A 21262-nucleotide genomic window follows, 5' to 3' on the forward strand; every position below is an offset into this window, starting at 1 on the left:
AGTAACTAGTACATACATCATGGAGTCATTGTAAAGAAAATGTGTGCCTACTATTTCTGCTGGGGAAACTGATGCTAAATGTACTCACTAGATATTCTAGGAGGAATTGAAGTGAAAAAAAGAAGTGGAATTAGATAGTAACAGCTAATTATCAGTGTCACTATCTTAAACATGACATGCTTCTTTCTACCCAGTCAAATGGGCTACATGACACAGCAGACTACTTTTAAGAAGCAAGCACAAGTTTGCCGATGAACTTTATAAAGTGCAACAAATATCTTGAAGATAATCAAGCATGAGGAGTTGACCACCTCCACACAGTACTGCAAAGCAAAACAACAATGACTACTGAAAATTCTATTTCCCTTATCTGCCTAGCTGGGGTATGTGACTTGCATTAATGGCACGGGGAATAATGTACTTGCACTCAGCCCCTGGACTGACTGATGTCAAATGAAGTTCAACCATTCATATTAATGGGGATCAGCATTTGTCCGAGGGAATGGAAGCCTCTCGGACCTCAGGGTCATGAATTGACAAGCTATCGAACATTTTCTCTGTAGTGCTGACCATCCTCCATCCCCACTGAGCTCAGCTGTCTGGACTCTTAGTCCCGCTCCAGCTGCTTTGTGCTCCTCCTGAGGCACAGAAAGAGCTCATTACAGATTCTTTCTGTGTAATGTGCAATGAGGGCTGAGGTCTCACAACTCCCTTTCTAGGAAATGCAGAATAGTCACATTTCTCCGGACCCCAAGAAAAACAGAGACATACATGCAAACTGTGAGTTATGTTATTCTGGAGATCTGTAATTGACTAAGCCAGATGGTGACAGAAGTGCCATTAATGCAAAAAAAAAAAAAAACCAAAGCAAAAAAAATAAACAAAAAAAAAACCAAAACAAAAAAAACCCAAACCCAAACCACTGAAAATATCTCCTCAAAAGAACAAAGATGACTAATAACTTGTACCAAGAAAATGACTGTTGAATTGCTATTGTCTCACACCACTAATACACTGGCAGGATGCAAAAAGCAGTTTTTCTTACAGATAGATTTTCTGGAAAAATACCTTCTCGCAGAACTTATTCTTGAATGGTTTCAGGATATCTATAAACTCATGGGTTGTAGTCAATCTAATGATCAGCAAGCAGTAACTTCAGACAGCTGATAAAAGTCTGTAGCTGATATTACCCAGTAAAACATTAAAACATGCAAAAGAAACCACTGCAGCAGAGTTTTGGTCTTCTTAATATCAAGTAGAGCAATTCTGGGAGTAAGGACAGTTATAATTTTCACCATCATCATTAATCCTAATAAAATTAAGAAGGGCAATAGTAACAATGATAACCGTAACTTTTTTCCTAAACTTTTTTGGCAACAAAAAGTCTGCCAGATGCAAATTTAAATTTTATGGATGATAAGAAAGTCAGCTGTTTCTAGTGACTTTTACAAGTTATAACCCAGCTCTGGTAGTCAGGACATGCAGAGTGAGTGAATTCAAAAAGCCCACTCAAGCCCTGGCATCTCTGTTTCTTTAGAGGCACCTCAACCACACTCTTGTTTTTCAGAGGAGTTTGTGCAGACATTAAAAACCATAAAGCAATAAAAAGAAAAGAATTCAGCATGCAAGGCCAACCCCAATGAAGGATGAGACAAATGAAAAAAACGAGATTAAAGTAAGTGCATAAAAAATTTCAGTATCATGAGACACTAAACTGACCCATGAACTATAACTTGACCATGTCTCCTTTAATTGTTCCACATAAGGATCTGCTTTCTGAAAAAGAAGAATATCTTTAGCAGACATAGTGCTACAGCCGTTTTTTCCTTTATCAATAGTATATGCGTACTGTAGTGCAAGTTACGGAACTTAAGTTCTACCACAGAAAGAAGCATGTAGGATGTAGGAGACAGACAGCTAGACCAGAAAATGCCTTCTATATGTACCTGGTGAACTACCAGTAGAAGTCACCACAAAACAATGAAGATCTATTCCTGACGGTAATATAAGGTGAAATATAAAAGCTAAAAAGGCAAGACTGCAAACTTAGGCAGTCAGTAACTGAGAAAGTATTCACATTTGATATTCTTTCAGCATTAAAGTGGTCTCTCATTTTTCTTTCCTTAGCAATATGGATCACAAAACATATTACTAATTTTCTACATTTAAGCAGTTCTGGGTTTTCTCCACCTTCAACATTAATTTCCTGTTCCAGAAAAATCCTCTCACACAACAACTTGTTACTTAAATAAGAATATAAAAATGTTTGTAATGGCAAAACTAAAGGCTCATCCAGTCTAGTGGTCTCTTTTCAACAGCAAGAAGAATAAATATAGAACATTTATATACGATATTTCCCTACCCTTAGTGCCCCCCCTCCTCTCCATCTATTTTCAGCTCAGGAGATTTCCTGAGCCTATTGTGGCCTGTCTATTTTGCAACCCCCAAGTAGATATCACTTTCAAGTACTTGTCCAGCATCCCTCTGAGCCCTTGTAAAATTCTTGCATCTGCAACACCATCTGGCAAACAAGTTTATATGTCTGCTACCCAGTGTGTGAAGAACCACTTCCAATACCAATAGTGCAATGTGATAATGTATTAATTTCCCCTCATACACCACCACCTTCATAACATTAGCCAGAAAGTAGCTCCCATTGAGCAATAAAAAAAGGAAAATTCGGATTTAGTTTGATGCTCATCCAACTGTTTCAACATTAGCTGCATGACACATGCTACCTCATTATTTATTTTGTATAATTGTCTCACGGAGTGAGTGGGAAATTAAGTGAAAATTGGTCAAGAGAAAGTTAAGAAGGTGATAGTAGTCATCAGTTCTAATGAGTGTTTGCTGCCAAAGAGAAATATCTTGCTATGGTCACTGCACAAGACGAGATATTTCACAACTAAATCTTTGGTGAGAATCCAGGATCAGCTTTGAACAAACTAAGTTCAATTCAACAGAGTAAGCATTTGCCAAGGCTGGCAAACATGGGGCAAAATCAGAGCTGAGATCAGTGAAAGACAAACCCTTCAGTTTCACAGCCATCAGTGGCTCAGGATTGGTAGCAGAAGGGTTCCCACACATGAACTGGTGAGTACCTGCAGGCAGGTAGGATGGAAAAGGCATCCCAGCACCCAGCAGCTGGGGAGATCTGTCACATCTCTCCTTGACAAGGCCCTTTGCCTCTCTCACGCTGCAGTAAAATTCACTTTTAGTTTACTGAAATGACCAGGATTTCTCATATTCACAACTTTTACTCTAATAAAGGCAGCATGGAGGTGAAGCGTTTTACTTTTGCACCAGTTGATAATGTATCTTCAAAATCTGCTTTCAAAATTACTGAATAATTTAAGAAATGTGCTTTAAGATTTATGTTATAAACTGACTATGAGGAAGTAAGAGTTATAAGCTCTCTTAATCTTCAGGTTTCAAGGTGTGAGTGATGTAAGAAACATCATCTTGCAATACAGAACAGTAAAATTGTGAAGATTTATGCCTTCCGTTGAAACATCTGGTCTTACCCGCCCTTGGTGCCAGAATGGCAGACTGGATGAGCTGCTTGTTTATTCCAGCCAGGCATTTCCCTGACTCCTGGACTTTATGTTAAGGCATGATGAACATCTTACTCCCACTGGAGAATTTTTACTCTCATGAAGTCAATAGGTCAGAACTTTTGAAATTTACAGCTCGTGAAAGGGATTCCTCCTTTGAGTTTGTTAGATTCTAGTGCATCAGTAGACAAATATAAATACTTAAAACAATTGTACTTTATGTACTCCATACTTGTGCTTCATACAGGCATAGGCATTAATTTAAAGGCCTGTCAGAATGCAACTTCATTAGCAACAGAGTGAATCATGAGGGGTAGGAAATATCCAAAAGGATTGCATCTCACAGAACTACAACAGTAAGCCCTATCAAAAAGTTCCTTTTGTTTTACAACCACAATAAACTTTTCAATTCAGTATTATAAACTGTAATTATCCTGGAGGATCAAACTAGTTGTATTTACTTACTTAGAATTCAGAATAATTTCATTCTTTTTACTACATCTATCAAAAGTCAAATTTTGAGTTAGCAGTGGACCACGATAATGTAAAGGCATTTCTGTTACTGCCTAATGAGTTTCAGAATTGTTTCAAAAAATACACACATTCAAAAGTTCCATGACTTCATCAAAAACTCACATTGAAGCAATGATGAAAAGCATTCAATTTTCTGAAAAAAAGTCTCCACTAGGTTTTAAAACAGAAAAATTATACTGCCTTTTTCAATTACAGCTACTTGTAAGATTTTCCAGAGGTAGCTACAGTTTGGCTTTGACCCTACTATTGCAAAGTGCCAGAAATACCAAATTATAGCAGGGAAAATGTTGTGTCTGCACACATGTATGTGTTTGTCTACAGTCTGCATGAGCAACTGAAAAACATCCAACATACACACATAGCAAATCGCGTAATTAAAACTTACTGTTATGCAGAAGAAAATGATCATTTAAGTAGAAAATAATGGAAGGACAGCAGAGATTTCTCAGTACTAAACCATAATGCTTCATTTAATGAGTAATCCCTGGAGCATATGGATGTTTACGTCGCTCTGGGCAAGCTCAAGTGCATACACAGACAATTACAATGCTTCAGCTGATGTATGATACCTTGTTAGGCTGCTGTAATGCAGTGACATTCTTTCATGGCCTTACAGAGTGCATTTCTGTATTTGCTTCCATGCCAATACAACCTTTGTCTTTGCAAGATTAAGTGGCTGCATGTTCAAAGTTAGAATGCCTGAATCTGAATACACAAAGCCCTGGAAACTTAAAAGCTGGAAACCCTGTCTGCAATCTCTCTGACTTTGGCAGGTACATTGTCTGCATCCACTCTGCCTTCAGAAAAATAAAATATTAGTAAATTTTTTAAAAAGGACAAGATTTTGCAATAGGAAAATCACAATACAATTTGGTTGCATTGCATCTTACATGAATAATTGCTGGACAGCAGACTTATTTACATGATCCATTGAATACAATTTTTAAAAAATTAATATGTAGATACAGGCTGGAGATTAAGAGTAAATGCTGGCCAATGGCTTCAGAAAGACTCCAGGTTTTGCCTTGGGAGAATGGCAAAAGGAGAAAATATATTGCTAAAGCCTCTCTTCCCACCTCTTTTATACTGCTGCCTCTTGTCAGAATGTAGGGTGCAAAGTTCTGAGACTGGTATTTGGCAAAAGCACAGCTGAAATTATTATAAAAAAAAAAAAAGAGGGAAAAGAAAATCTAATGAAACTGCTTTGCTCAATCACACAGAGCTATTGAACACCTCCTTAATGTTGTTAGTCTTCACTTCTCCATGAATTTTGTGAAAGCTGAAGGCAGTACTTCAAACTATTAATCTTCTATGCTTTTAGACTCTATATACAAATCTTATTTTTCTAGTCCATATTACCGGACAAGGAAAGTTAAAATACAGAGATTATAAACTCTACTGCTTGGTCATATGGGGAACTCTAGAACCTCAGAAATGCCCACACTTCTGTATTTCTTTCTATGTATTTGATCCAAAATTCTGGCTATCAATGTGAAAGGAATTTTAAAGTTCTTCTATTAATAACAATCTAAAGACAGAAAAGATTCACGATTCACAAAAAAGTAACCCACGCACACTCAGATACACACGCAGTATAGATGGCTGTGCTTTGTTCCACAAGAAACTCTTGTGATTCACTGCACCTGAGTATGAGTTTCCAGGTTTCCATGAACTTACTTCTTAAATATTAAAAACATAATGCATTTAAGAAATTTCTTCCTTTTTTTTTTTTTTTAATGAAGCCAAATGTAGCAATCAATGGTCATCTATGTTCTGGTTGGCATATTTCACACAAGAGACCCTTGATAATAAACCATGGCTGAAATATCAAAATTCCTTCAAATACTTACCTCTGTTAATGGTAAAAACAGCTGCACTCAAAATCTGCTGCCCTTGATATCACTTACATTCCCACAGGAATATAAATCTCCATGTTTCAAAAAAGGTATTCATCTCAGGGCTCTGGAGAAACACACAGCTTGTTTGTTTGATGCTGCCTGATAGGATTATTGGGTTAACATGATGAAATAGACTCATTTTTTTCCATGAAGCTTATCTAGTCTCACATTATTAATCTGAAAACAGGCCAAAAGAAAAAACAGGAAGAGAGATACAACAAATTCAGAGCTCAAATATGGTCATTTGGGCCACTGCAGATCTTCAATAGAAGCAATTTAGGACGAGACATGGGAATACAGAAAAAGAAACACAATGAAGAGAGACTACTGAAGGCTGTTTCCTATCTGTTAGAAATCAAAGAGGATCAGAGCAAAAATGAAATTGTCTTGTAGCTGAGGTAATAATGTACCTAATGATCTTGAAATGAAATGTTTAAAAAGCTATATTTCTACCTTTCATTTTAAAAGATGTGCATTTTAATCCCATGAGTAATCCAACAATGATAATTGCAAAACTGTAACATATAATTAAATTCAAACCCAAGATCTATTCCACCCTTGAATCGAAATTATTCCTTTCATCATAGTAAAGGCCTGTTGTTTTTAAAACCTAGTGTCTATATTTATTTCATTTAATTCATAAGCCCCTAGTTATTACTGTAATTTTACTCATACGCCGGTTATCTAATGTGTAATGCTATAGCTGTTTGAAGTGTATTTTCCAAAACCAGAACAGAACTAAGACCCAGAGACACATCACTACCTCTTGCAGAAATGTCACTCATGCTATGAATAAAGCATAAGCTTAGAAAAACATCATTACCCACCAAACAAATAGCATTTACTCAACCAAACCCATGTGTCTGGAGCTGCGCTCCCGAGCTAATTGGAGGCAGATTCTTGTGCCATGCCACAGGACGCAACAGCTGAGAAACCTCTCGAGCTGGTCATGGAGAGCTCAGCACGCCGTGCAAGGGGAATTGCCAAACTCTGGGACAGGAGGCAGGGCCAGAAATCCCAGAAAGCAGGGTGTGGATATTCTCAGTTCAGTCAGAGAGAAAAAGAGAAGGTTTTCTAACCAGGCGAGAGCCTGGGAGACAGTTGGGAAAGAATGTAAATAATTCTCTAATCTATCTTGTTGTTCACATTGTTTATAGATGGGTTCTGCCACTGTGCGTCATTCACTGCACACCAGTGGTGTGAGATGTTTTTACTCTAAGACCAATGAAATCAGTCCACACGATGTTCTCTATAAATGGAGCGGTGCATTTGAAATAGATCGGAGTTCATTCTCTTTGCCTTTGATTTGGAGTCATTTTCGTTCCCGTCCTGCTCTACAGTGACAAGTGAGCAGATGCAAAGATAACCTTTGGTTGGAAGGTTCATCTAGAGGCCACCTTTGGCTCAGGGCCTCACTCAGGGCTGTTGTCCAGGCCTTGGCACTTCAGGGACGTGGTTTAGTGCTGGGCTCGACACTGCTGGGTGACCGGCTGGACTGGATGAGCTCAGAGGTCTTTTCCAACAGAAAGGATTCTGTGATTCCATGATTCCATCTGCTGCATTCAGCCAGGTCCATGTTAGCAGCATTCATTTGCTCACAAAGTCTCCTCAGGCCCAGCTCTTGTGGCCTGAGGCTTCAGCTCCTTCAGCTCCTGGCGCTCAGCCGCTCGTGCTGAACGAGACACTCGGAGAGAAGAGCACAGTCCATCCAATTCCTTCTGGGACACGGAGAGGGGAGGCTGTGGAAACAGGAGCAGTGTTTGGTGTGGCCTCCTCTCTGCCCTGCACGCCTTTCAGTGCTTTGAAGCAGCCAAGAGCTTTCTCCAAGAGTGCAATGGAGCAGCTGTTCCTGCTGCCGGGTCTGGCTCTCTCCAGTCTCTGACCTTGCCTGCTTTTGTCCCTCTTGCTGTGCCCTCTGCTCCCCCAGGGCTCGGTGGCTGCTGCCCAGGACTGTGGGACTGGCACAGATCCCGTGGTGGAGACCCTCCTTTCTCTGCCCTTGGAGCTGCCTGGGCACAGCAGCCTTTTCCATCTGGAAGCTCCCCATGGACAGGGAGTCCCCAGCCCCGCTCCTTGCACAAGCTCCAGGAGCCCAGGGCTGCCATCTCAAGTCCCTGCTGGCCCTGGGGGCTCCCAGGTGGGCACAAGTGGGGCAGCACAGCCAGCAGGGAGCCTGTGAGTCTCTTCCAGCCCTGTCTGCTCTGAGTTTGGGCCTTGGAGCCTCAGGTGGCCAAAGGCAGCTGCTGCTGGTCCCTGTGTGTGCCCGTGTTCAGCGGTGCTGCTCCATCAGTCTGTGCCCAGCAACGGGGAAAAGCCTCAGCCCTGCAGGGCCAGGAGCTGCCGGGCTCTGCCTGAGCAGCTCAGCCAGAGGGAAGGGAGCTGCTCCCCACGGGAACCAGGAGCAAAGGGCTGGAGCACCTCGCTCTGGGGCAGAGCCCAACTTCTGTGAGGGAGTAACAGAGTTATTCACGTGCACTGGTGTGTCAGCACTGCAGGTGCTGTGCCTGCAAACACATTCGGGATGTGCAAAAGAATTCTGCAACTCTTGGCTGGATCAGGATGTCAGCAGTGCTGAACTCCAGCTTAGTCCAAAGCAAACACTTGACACCTCTTCTCATATCTGCTAGATTTTTTACCGCAGGGTATCCAGAGAAAATTAAACAGAGGAGTAAATATTTTCATTGTTTATCAGAAATGTATCTTATTTTGCTGTAAATCTTATTTTTGCTGAAAAATCTGATTTTTGCTGAAAAATCTTACCTATTTTACATGATGTGTTATCTACTTAAAAAGAAATAGAAAAAAATTTTAAAAATGAGAAAAATATGAAAGAGAAAACAAAAAGAAACAAATGTGTAATGAAATCTTCTGTAACTTTGGATTTAAGAGGTAACTGATCTTTTTAAAAGGAGAACTCATTTACTTTGTGCCTGTTCTGATGGCCTGGATCCATCTTACTGACTGACCCCAGCATTCTTTTTTTAAAGACATTGGGTTTTGTTTCCAATATTAAGATTTATTTTTTTAAATTGGTGTTGAAGCAATAGGAGGATGAGAGATGGATTGTGCATGACTGTGTCTTGAGAACAAAAACATTGCAGTTTGAAACTTGGACCTAAAGTAATTAAAATGAAACTTAGAAATCCCAGTGCATTGTGTGACAGCAGCTTTTCCTATAGGATGTGCAGCATCACAAAGACTTCATCAGTGGGGTTGGGAGTGCTTGGAGCTTTGTCCTGTGCCACTCTGGGATGCCATGAACCAGGACTTCACCTGCCACCAGCCCAGGTCACCCTCTGCCACCGCAGCTCCTTGGACCTTGTGTCCCCAAAGCAGACACAAAGTGTTTCTGCTGCTCCCCCTTTGCACAAACCCACAGAGAGCTGGGATTTTTCCAAGTCTCGTCTCTCCATTGGGCCATATTCCCAAAGAACCAGCAGCACATCCTGATGAATACGGCAAGTTACGTGGATGGTTGTCAGCTCCACTTCCTGCCTAGAAATCCTGAAACTGCTTCTAAATGCTGCTCCTTCAGCTCCTGGACACCTTCTCACACAGAGCTGGGAAAAAAAATCCCCTGGCCATCAGCTAAAAGGTGAGTTATGCCAAAGTTGGAGTACTGTGGGAAATCTCTGTCCCTCCCTGTCCTTTTAATGTATCTGTACATGGCGGTGTGCCTGGATGTGTCTTGTGCACAAAGGAAGGAGCGTGCAAGCAACGGGACTGACACTTTCAGTGTCCATGCTATTCCATACCCATGGGCACAGAGACATTATGGAAACCCTGGCACAGACAGGGCCTTCTGTCCATGGGTAGAGACATCCTAGAGCCCCTGGCACAGACAGGGCCTTCTGTCCATGGATACAGAGACATCCAAGAGCCCCTGGCACACACAGAGCCTTCTGTCCATGGGTACAGAGACATCCAAGAGCCCCTGGCACACACAGAGCCTTCTGTCCATGGGTACAGAGACATCCAAGAGCCCCTGGCACACACAGAGCCTTCTGTCCATGGGTACAGAGACATCCAAGAGCCCCTGGCACACACAGGCCTGGCACACACAAGCCTGGCAACACAGGTTGCTTTCCCCACAGGCTGCAGGAGATGAGAACACAACAATTGCCAACACTGACTGAAAGCCACAGCTCCGGGTGCTCCCCGTGAACCCCAGCTCTGGGACCACTGTCTGCCCCATGCTTCAGGGGCTGCAGTGGGAGCCCGGCTGGGCTCTGCCCTGGGGCCATCCTGCAGGGACAGCTGCAAACAGGGAGCATTCCCTTGCCACAAAGAGCCAAGCCATGGCTGCAGGGCAGCTGCTCCAGCCCGGAGTGCACTGCCGAGTGCTGTGCTCTGGGGCTGGGGCTCCCCGCACAGGGGACTGGACTGGTGTGCCACAGGAGACAGAGAAGCTGCAGCTTCAGCATAACTGAGGTGGGTGCGTGGGCTGGGAAGAGTGGGGAGGCTCAAGGGGATTCACAGAGCTCATCCTGCTGCAAGGACGAGGAAAAGGGAGTGGGAACTCAGCAGTGAGGACAGCTGAGGGCTGGAAAGCAGCTCTGAATGACACTAAAATCTCACTGGAGCTCTGAGACATTGCTGCTCCTCAGCCAGTGACAGGATGAGTCCCTAAGCCTGGGGCTCGGCCTTCCTCATGGTGAGGGGCACCAAGGAAGGCAACAGTGTGATGGAGACTGCCATGGGCTGGGAACTCACTGGGGGACAAGAGGGAGCAGTTGGGAAGTAAAAGGCAGGTGGGGGAGAGAACAGTTCAGAGAAGGGCTGAGCTACAGCTTGAGCAAGCTGCAAAATGTCATTTGGGGTCATCCCAGATTGATTTCATTTCAGAAGCTATTGAACAAGTTTAATTTTTGGGTGGTGTCATGTTTGCCCTTGGAGGTGTACACTCTGCAAACTTGAGCTGTGTTGCTGAAATGCTCAAGCAGGTCTGTGCTGCAGGTCACCCCATTTCTTCTTTGGCTGATTGTGGCCCGGTGCTGAGCTCCAGCAGAGCCCTGGCACAGCCCAGAGCAGCCTCAGCACCTGCAGAGCCCGGCTGCAAGGAGAGAAACCAGAAAGCGCCCGTCAGCTGAAGGCTCCTGTCCCCTTGTCCCAGCCGCCCGCAGTGCCCAGGCCATGCTGGCCGTGCCCAGAGCTGTGCCCAGAGCTGCCCATCCCTGCTGCCTGTGGGAGCAGAGCAGGAGGGCAGGACATGTGCCCAGCCTGCAGGCGGCCACGGCACATCCAGCCCTCAGCAGCTGCCCAGAGCAGGATGCTCCTGTGCTCGCTGCCATCTCCCCAAAGCTCTGATCCCACCATGCCAAGCAGACCGGACCCACCTCACGCCATCCTCCGCTGGAAGAAAAGCTGGTCCCAAACGATGTCCTCAGCCTTCTCCAAGGGCACGGCCCATCCACGCAACAGCTGCTCCCAAGCATTTCCCCATCCAAACTGGACCCCACCTGGAACGCTTCCTCTAGAAAAACACACAACAAATTATTGAAAATAGATTACAGACAAAAAGGGGAACAAGAAAAAAGGTCAAAAATCTTATCTCTGTCAGGGGCTTAAGGAAGGCCCAACCCCTGCATGCCCGGGAAAAACCCACCCACAGGTGAGGGAAGCCCAGGCTATCTCCCTTCCCCCCTGCACTGCCCTCCAAAATAACGGTGATCCCAAAGCACACAGGGGCAGTGGAGCAGCCCAAGCCCTTCCTTGCCTGCAAAGCAAAGCAGCCCCTGCACAGGTTCTGGAGTCCCACCTCTGCTCCCACCATGGGGGTTTGTTTGTGTCGGGCTGGCTGCCCCAGCCCCAGCCCGGGGCACGGTGGGTGCTGGGGCTGTTGGCAGGGCCAGGAGCCCACTCCCATTTCATCAGCACCCCAGCCCATCCCCCCAGCCCTGCCAAAAGCAGCCTGGCAGCCGACTGAAGGATCAGCTGCATCCGCCCCAGCAATGGGGGAACCTTTGGTTCCCGGCCAGGCTGTGCAATGCCCAAATCTGGGAGCATCCCCCTGCGTGTGGACTCACCTGCAAATTCCCTGTGGAGCCTGGCTTTGGAGAAGGCGCCAGAATCAAAGTCCATCATCTTCAGCTGCCGGTGACCAGGTGGAGGAAGAGGTTGTCATTTTTGATGTCGTCCTCACTGTCCCCAGCAGCAGCAGCAGCCCCACCTGGTACAGCTTCTCCAGGGCCGCCTCCTCCTTCCCTGAGGTGAGCCCAGGCTGTCAAGGTTCTGCCCAGGGCCCCAGCTGTCAGGGAACCAGGACAAGCAAAACCAGCTCAGATGGTGGCCACCAGTGCTGGGCAGAGCAGCTCAGCTCCAGCACAAGGGCTGCGTGTTCCCATCTGATGACCCCTGGGCAGTGACACAGGCAGGACAAAACCAGTCTGGTTGGCTTTGCCACTGATTGCCAGGACAAGTGTGGAGCTGTTACCTGCCAGGCCCCTGGATCCAACTGTGCACGTTGATCTCTCCCATCTTCTAGGGCAGAAGACCACCCTGCACCCATGGATCACGGAAAAGCTCTTCTAAGGATGGCCTGTCCAAGGGCTGCATGGACAAACACCTCTTAATGAGATCCTGGCACTCTGGGGAAACAAACCAGAAATCACCAGTCAGTTGGAGAAGTTGCCCCCCTGTTCCCATGCCCAGGCCATGCTGGGTGTGCCCAGAGCTGGGCCTAAACTTCCCCATGGATTCTGTGTTTGGAGGAGAGCAGGAGAGCAGGACATGTGCCACCTCCTCAGCAGCTGCCAGAGCAGGATGCTCATGAGCTGCTGCTGTCTCCCAGCACTGGTATTGCCCCCATGGCCAGAGATGAGGACCCACCTTGAGAGAGCCGTCGTGGGAACAAGATCCGCCCCCAGATGATCTCCTGGCCCCTCCTGAACGGGTGCTTCCCCATGACCAGGTGGTACAGCAGGAGGCCCAGGGACCAGATCGTCGCTGCCTCGCCGTGGTAGCGTTGGTGCTGGATCCACTCTGGTGGGCTGTAGGACAGGGTTCCTGTGGAACATAGACAGAGTTCATCAGGGGGACGCTGCTGCTCCCAGAGCCTGGCCCCAGCACCCCATGGCATGTGGGGGCTGCCCCAGTGGCACACAGGGTGACTGCTGCCCTCATACCAGCACCTGGGACTTGTGTACAGACTTGGGGCTGGAAAAGAAGCCACTGGTGTTGGAAGAGGGCAGCAGAAATCCTGGGAAGGCCCAACCATGACACACAAAAGCAAAACTCATCCAGTGGTGGAGAAAGCCCGCTCTACTCCCCGCCTGCACGGCCCCCCAAAAATGTTAACCAGTCAAGGCAAACAATGGGAGCAGAGCAGTCCAAGCCCTTCTCGCCTGCACACCAAACCATCCAGGGCACAGGGTCAGACCCCCCTCTCTGCTACCCCCACTGGGGTTTTTGTCAGGCTGGCTGCCCCAGCTCCAGCCTTAGCCCAGGCCACAGTGGGTGCTGAAGGCTGTCGGCAGGGCTGGAGCTGGCCCCCCTCACACCCCCACCCAAATCAGCTTGGCTCCAGCATTAATCCCATCCTGGCTGCAATAGGGGGAGCCCTGGGGCTGCACCCCGGCTGGGCCATGAGATGCCCAGGAGCATCCCCCGGCAGAGCTCACCTGCAAACTGGGTGTAGGCTGTGTCTTGGAGGAAGGCGCCACAGCCAAAGTCAATCAGTTTCAGCTGCCCGGTGGCCAGGTCGAGCAGGATGTTCTCAGGCTTGATGTCCCTGTGCAGGACCCCGCAGCTGGTGCAGTGCCGCACAGCCTCCAGCACCTGGCGGAACAGCCCCCGCGCCTCCTCCTCCGGCAGGAACCTCCGCTCCGCCAGGAAACCCGACAGCTCCTGGCACCGCTCCGGACGCTCCAGCACCAGCACGACGCTGTCGGGGAGCTCAAGCCACTCCAGGAGCTGAATGACACCAGTGCAGCCAGAGGACACCTTGTCCAGCAGCACGACCTCCAGGGGTGCGCTGGTGCCGTCGGGCTGCGGGAGGAGCGCGATGCCGTCAGTGGGGCTGAGGCCGTGCCAGGGCTGGGGAACCCCTCAGCCAGCCCGGGATGCTCTGCATGCCCCGCTCAGCCCATGCCCGCTCTCCCTGCAGGGCTCCCGGCGGCTCCCACCCTGCCGGGCCCCGGCTCCTCGCCACCCGGCACGGCCCGGCTTCTGCCGCTGGCCCCGCTCACTCACCAGCTCGCCCCAGTGCCGGACGCGGTTCCGTGGCACCCTTTTGATGGCCACCTGCAAGCAAGAGAGAGCAGTGGGTTGAGCGCGCCGCCCGCCCCGCCGGGCCCCATCCTCCTCCTCCTCCGCCCCCTCCACCTCCTCCTCCTCCTCCTGCTAATCCTCCTCCTCCTCCGCCCCCTTCTCCTGCGCCCGCCGCCTGCCCCGCCGCTCACCGGGGCGCCGTCCGAGAGCCGCGTGGCCGCGAAGACGCTGCCGAAGCCGCCGCTGCCCAGCAGCGAACCCAGCCGGTACCGCTCCTGCAGGGCCTCCTCCTGCGCCTTCCCTGCGGGCGGGACGCGGCTGTCAGCGCTCGGCCCGGGGCCAGGAGCGGCCCCCGAGCGCCCCCCGAGCGCCCCGGGCCGGCCCTCCCCAGGCGTTCTGTCCCTGGAACGGGACAGCGGCGGCTCGGGGCCGACGGCCGCGCTGCCGAGCGGCGGAGCTCGGGCCGGGGAAGCCGCAGCGGGGGCGGCGGGAGCGGCCGCGCCGCGTGTGTCCTCCGCGGGGCCCGGGAGGAGCCGGGGCCGGGGCCGGGACTGGAGCCCACGTCGGGGCCGGGGCCGGGCTCGGGCCAGGCGGAGCCAGAGGGCGGCGGTGCCGCCCGAGCTCCAGGCACTGAAGCCCGCCCAGCAGCGCCACCGCCAGCACGCCCAGAGCCGGGCGGAGACGAGACCCCGGCGGGACGGCCGGGGACGGGGACGGGGATGAGGACGGGGCAGCCCCGCCGGGGGCCGGGGGCGGGCTGGGGACATGGCCCGGCAGGGGGAGAGGGAGACTGGGAGAGGAGGGGACAACGGGAATGGGAGAGCGGTAGAGGGTGCGGGACAGCAGGAGAGGGAGAGGAGATGCGAGAGGGACTCAATAAGTATGTGCTTTAGCTGCCGCTGCCGCTGCTGCCGCTGCTGCCGCTGCCGCTGCCGCTGCAACTGAAGCTCCGGGGCCGTTTGTCCCCGTGTCCGTTTTTCCGTTGCCTGCTCGCTCCCGCGCCCAGCCCCCCGCTCCCCGGGGGCAGCCCCTGAGCCTGTCCAAACACGGGAACTTTGCCCTGGTCAGCCCCGACCCAGAGTCTGGACTCCTACACAGGGGAACAGGAATCCCCTCGGTCGCTGCCATGCATTGTCCCCGCTGAGGATCAAACCCTATCGGGGCACATTCCCTGAGTGCAGAATTTGTACCTGACCCAAGCACTGCACTTACCTCTCCAGCAATGATTAAAAAATAAAAATCTAAAGTCTGTGAGACTCTCCGATAAAAACAGAATGTTACAAATGTTGAGTAGAGGCAACTGCACGTTGTAGTTGGCATCTTAATATAATAAAATTTTTTTTTATTTTTTCTATTTTACAAATCCTGAAAGCATGTTTCCTTAACTGCCAGTACTATTTAGTTTATTGTCAGCTGTGTAGAAGTCAAATCATAACTTTCAAAATAATTCAGGCTAATGCAGTTTAGTAATGGTTAAAAAATGTCTACTTCATACGGCAGCTGGGCTTTGATCAAATCTGTTTGCTGTATATCCAATGGCATATTTTACTAAAATTCCTTTCATCAACGTATGGCCTCATTATTTGATGCACTGTCAGTGAACTCTGTGCAGCACAGTCTGCAGGGTTTCCTATAAAAACTACACTATAGGGAAAGACATGCCGGAAGGATTTTAATTTCCACTTTCAACAAATTGATTTAAAAATTCATTACTATATTCTTGAAGTCTACTGGAGAAGGGTTTTTTTTAATGCATTGTCCCCCTAATTTTGGATCAACATTTTGTGCAGCTAAAATGTAAACTGATACACATATGAACGTGTACACTGCACAGCAGTGATCATCTGTTGGCCCAATAACCCAGTTATTTTATTGTTAGACTGAACACATTTGCTTTCTTCCTGGTTTTTTTTAAACACTTGATTTCATTTAAATTTGGAGTATATGTGACAGAGAATCAGCAGAGCCTCTATAAAAAATCCCACTTGTGAGCTTACACAAGTCATTGACTCAATGGGGACCTGCTCCTCTTGATGGGTTTCCCTCAGGTACTCATCATCACAGCATCTGAGCACTTTAAAAGCTTTAATGTCTCCATCCTCTACCCTCTATCCTTGTTAGAGGTAGCTGGATTTCTTTTAATGCTGCCATCGGAGATGACATCCCTTGGATAACATCACACTAGCCGTCAGGACCAGTACCCACATCCCCCTAGTCACACAGCCAACCTTCTCCACAGGGACAACAGACTTGGAACTCCTGCAGGGAGATCCATGACTCACATACCACTTTTTACAGTGTTTTATTTGTGATTTAAGTGCTTGTGCAAACTGCAGAAAATTACAAGCAATCACAGTTTCATTTTCTATAAAGAACTTCACAGAGCTGTGTAAGGAAAAACACACTGCCAGTATGGGTTCAGACAGCAGGTCATCAAAGCTTTAACAGCCCTGTGTCCTCTGATCATCAATTTTACCATTTTCAAGGGTTACAACATGCTGCTATCTATTCAGAGCTTCAAAAACCTTTCTGTTTGTGACACAGCAGGAATCACTTTATATTTGGTGCAACAGTTGTTTTGCTATTTTTAAGCTGCTTTATGAGGGGTGCTATCATGACAGTTCCTGGAATCTGAAACAGCCATACTGAAAAAGAAACCAAGAATTCATGCATCACCTCCTCCATTCAACACAGAAATACTTCCACTTTAGTTTAAAATCACAATAACTTTCCTGTGTCTTGTGAGGACACAGTGTGCAAGGATGAATCAGTATTTCACTGAAAAAAAGGAAAAAATTTAGATGGTTAACCAGTTAGTTTCCATAACCAGAAGTCCAGTATTAAAAAGGCAGGATGTAAAACACTTCTCATTTCCTTTTCCCCTAAGTCATTTGTCCCCTAAGATGATGAGGCAATCTCAATCTTGAGGGACTTCTGAGGTTTCATTCCTCAAGGAATGAAAGGATTGTCAACACTGGAACAGGAGCTCAGAGAAATTGTGGATTCTCCATCTTTGCAGACATTTGAAGCTTGACTGGACATAGCTCTAAGCAATCTAATCCAAAGCTGAAGTTATCCATCCTTCGAAATACAAATAAAATCATATGACTTCCTCATGTCTCCTTCAATCCTAATTTTTCTACTATTTCCTTTAGCAGTTAATGGACAAATTAATAACTGAACTGAATCACACACTGAAGGTCTTGCTCAACATCCAACACCCTTCCACTTAAACTTGGATGTCTGACAGCCATCAAATGACTTTTTCTACTCTCTAGTGACCTTATCTTCCCAAAGACTCTTCTGATAAGGGCAATGTCTACCTGAGCTGCTTACGAATTAACTACTTCACTATTAAAATCTGACTGAAAACAGGATCACTTGTCTTTTATAACACTGTCCAAAAGCTGAAGCAATTCAAGAACTGATCCATAGGCAGATAATCAACCCCTGTACCAAGAATAGCAATGTGTGCATAGGACAAGTGGAGTACACACAGCATAGGTACAGGCACTGCATTAGCTGTATCACTTAATTCAGTATCTCACAGCTTCCACGTACAGTTCACCCACATGGTCCTGGTTTGCCCATCCCGTGAAAACTAAGCCCACAGCTGAGTGTCAAAGTTATTAACATGGTATGTGAAATAAGGCTTTTGCCTGCATGGAGACAAGAGGGGGATTTATTCCAAGATTTCCCCACTGGAGTCTGAAGAAGTTGGGTGAAAAATGCCACTGGATGAATTATTGACACCCAAACCACGCCAATGACTTCTGCTCGCCCAGCACACAAGACCATCTGTGTGTTCCCTCCTGACCTCTCTTTTCTATCCAGATCAGCAGCTCTTTCCTGCCAGTCTGTTATGTCCCAGTGACACCAGGAAGTGGAAGCCATTGTAGTTACCACATTAAATATTTCTCAACATTGCAGGGAAAAAAAACTACTAGAAAGGAATTGGGCTGCATGCTGGCTTAGCTAGAAAAAGAAATGTGGTGGAGAAGATTAAGCTGTGTTTCTATAGCCACAGCTGAGCAGGTGGCAAAGACCCATCACTGGTGCTTGTTCCATAGAGGATTCCACTCCCTGGCAAAACAGTTACTCCTCAAAGAAACCAGGGCTTGAAGATATCCAGGACTCTGCCTGTCAGATGAGCCTTGTGTAAGTTTATGAAGTCTTGGGGTCACTATGATTAACTACCTTCCTTAAGCTGTTCCCCACAAGGCTTTAGTGCTTTTAAACCACTGACCCCTTGAATTAAAGAGGGAGATTTCTCTTTTCACAGCTGTGACTCAACACAGGAAGGAATTCAGAGACATCTGAAAACAAAGCCAGGCAGAATTAGAAACAAAATCCTTTAATGACAGATTTAGCAAGTGATGGGCACAGCTGGAGCTTACAAATACAACTAAGCAAATGAGCATGCGTTATACAATAACCTTACATAGACAGATCCTATGAAGGGCAATTTCCTCACAAGGAATTGCAAAAACCTAACTGCTATGAATAAATCATCAGAAAAACTAGATATTGGCTGTTCAAAAGGAATCTGAGTCTTCGGATCCTTTACCAAACTAAATGGTAACCACCCCTAAAATATGTGACAACCAATTAAGAAACTAAAGCCTTCACTTTTAGTTATTGTCTATTTAAATCACAATACAAAATCAAAATTCCTGTGCCTAGAGAAGAATAAAACACTATTAAGGTAGTTTTCAAAACTTATATAATACCTTTCGTACATTCAACTTAAAATATAACAGTAACTAGTACATACATCATGGAGTCATTGTAAAGAAAATGTGTGCCTACTATTTCTGCTGGGGAAACTGATGCTAAATGTACTCACTAGATATTCTAGGAGGAATTGAAGTGAAAAAAAGAAGTGGAATTAGATAGTAACAGCTAATTATCAGTGTCACTATCTTAAACATGACATGCTTCTTTCTACCCAGTCAAATGGGCTACATGACACAGCAGACTACTTTTAAGAAGCAAGCACAAGTTTGCCGATGAACTTTATAAAGTGCAACAAATATCTTGAAGATAATCAAGCATGAGGAGTTGACCACCTCCACACAGTACTGCAAAGCAAAACAACAATGACTACTGAAAATTCTATTTCCCTTATCTGCCTAGCTGGGGTATGTGACTTGCATTAATGGCACGGGGAATAATGTACTTGCACTCAGCCCCTGGACTGACTGATGTCAAATGAAGTTCAACCATTCATATTAATGGGGATCAGCATTTGTCCGAGGGAATGGAAGCCTCTCGGACCTCAGGGTCATGAATTGACAAGCTATCGAACATTTTCTCTGTAGTGCTGACCATCCTCCATCCCCACTGAGCTCAGCTGTCTGGACTCTTAGTCCCGCTCCAGCTGCTTTGTGCTCCTCCTGAGGCACAGAAAGAGCTCATTACAGATTCTTTCTGTGTAATGTGCAATGAGGGCTGAGGTCTCACAACTCCCTTTCTAGGAAATGCAGAATAGTCACATTTCTCCGGACCCCAAGAAAAACAGAGACATACATGCAAACTGTGAGTTTTGTTATTCTGGAGATCTGTAATTGACTAAGCCAGATGGTGACAGAAGTGCCATTAATGCAAAAAAAAAAAAAAAAAAACAAAGCAAAAAAAATAAACAAAAAAAAAAAACCAAAACAAAAAAAACCCAAACCCAAACCACTGAAAATATCTCCTCAAAAGAACAAAGATGACTAATAACTTGTACCAAGAAAATGACTGTTGAATTGCTATTGTCTCACACCACTAATACACTGGCAGGATGCAAAAAGCAGTTTTTCTTACAGATAGATTTTCTGGAAAAATACCTTCTCGCAGAACTTATTCTTGAATGGTTTCAGGATATCTATAAACTCATGGGTTGTAGTCAATCTAATGATCAGCAAGCAGTAACTTCAGACAGCTGATAAAAGTCTGTAGCTGATATTACCCAGTAAAACATTAAAACATGCAAAAGAAACCACTGCAGCAGAGTTTTGGTCTTCTTAATATCAAGTAGAGCAATTCTGGGAGTAAGGACAGTTATAATTTTCACCATCATCATTAATCCTAATAAAATTAAGAAGGGCAATAGTAACAATGATAACCGTAACTTTTTTCCTAAACTTTTTTGGCAACAAAAAGTCTGCCAGATGCAAATTTAAATTTTATGGATGATAAGAAAGTCAGCTGTTTCTAGTGACTTTTACAAGTTATAACCCAGCTCTGGTAGTCAGGACATGCAGAGTGAGTGAATTCAAAAAGCCCACTCAAGCCCTGGCATCTCTGTTTCTTTAGAGGCACCTCAACCACACTCTTGTTTTTCAGAGGAGTTTGTGCAGACATTAAAAACCATAAAGCAATAAAAAGAAAAGAATTCAGCATGCAAGGCCAACCCCAATGAAGGATGAGACAAATGAAAAAAGCAAGATTAAAGTAAGTGCATAAAAAATTTCAGTATCATGAGACACTAAGCTGACCCATGAACTATAACTTGACCATGTCTCCTTTAATTGTTCCACATAAGGATCTGCTTTCTGAAAAAGAAGAATATCTTTAGCAGACATAGTGCTACAGCCGTTTTTTCCTTTATCAATAGTATATGCGTACTGTAGTGCAAGTTACGGAACTTAAGTTCTACCACAGAAAGAAGCATGTAGGATGTAGGAGACAGACAGCTAGACCAGAAAATGCCTTCTATATGTACCTGGTGAACTACCAGTAGAAGTCACCACAAAACAATGAAGATCTATTCCTGACGGTAATATAAGGTGAAATATAAAAGCTAAAAAGGCAAGACTGCAAACTTAGGCAGTCAGTAACTGAGAAAGTATTCACATTTGATATTCTTTCAGCATTAAAGTGGTCTCTCATTTTTCTTTCCTTAGCAATATGGATCACAAAACATATTACTAATTTTCTACATTTAAGCAGTTCTGGGTTTTCTCCACCTTCAACATTAATTTCCTGTTCCAGAAAAATCCTCTCACACAACAACTTGTTACTTAAATAAGAATATAAAAATGTTTGTAATGGCAAAACTAAAGGCTCATCCAGTCTAGTGGT

The 21262-nt window shown here is 46.1% G+C and overlaps 1 long non-coding RNA gene and 1 pseudogene across 1 annotated transcript; one reads left to right on the forward strand and one right to left on the reverse strand.

Moving 5' to 3' along the window:
- The window catches only part of LOC137466938 (zinc finger protein 850-like), a 466234-nt pseudogene that overhangs the window by 63505 nt on the left and 381467 nt on the right, over positions 1-21262 (forward strand).
- LOC137466950 (uncharacterized) lies at positions 10817-11454 on the reverse strand. The gene is made up of 2 exons (XR_010995346.1): positions 11323-11454; positions 10817-11039 (listed from the first exon to the last, which is right to left on the reverse strand). It is a non-coding gene; the product is annotated as an uncharacterized lncRNA (long non-coding RNA).

This window comes from Anomalospiza imberbis, unplaced genomic scaffold (assembly GCF_031753505.1).
Source record: "Anomalospiza imberbis isolate Cuckoo-Finch-1a 21T00152 unplaced genomic scaffold, ASM3175350v1 scaffold_48, whole genome shotgun sequence".
Classification (NCBI taxonomy): domain Eukaryota; kingdom Metazoa; phylum Chordata; class Aves; order Passeriformes; family Viduidae; genus Anomalospiza; species Anomalospiza imberbis.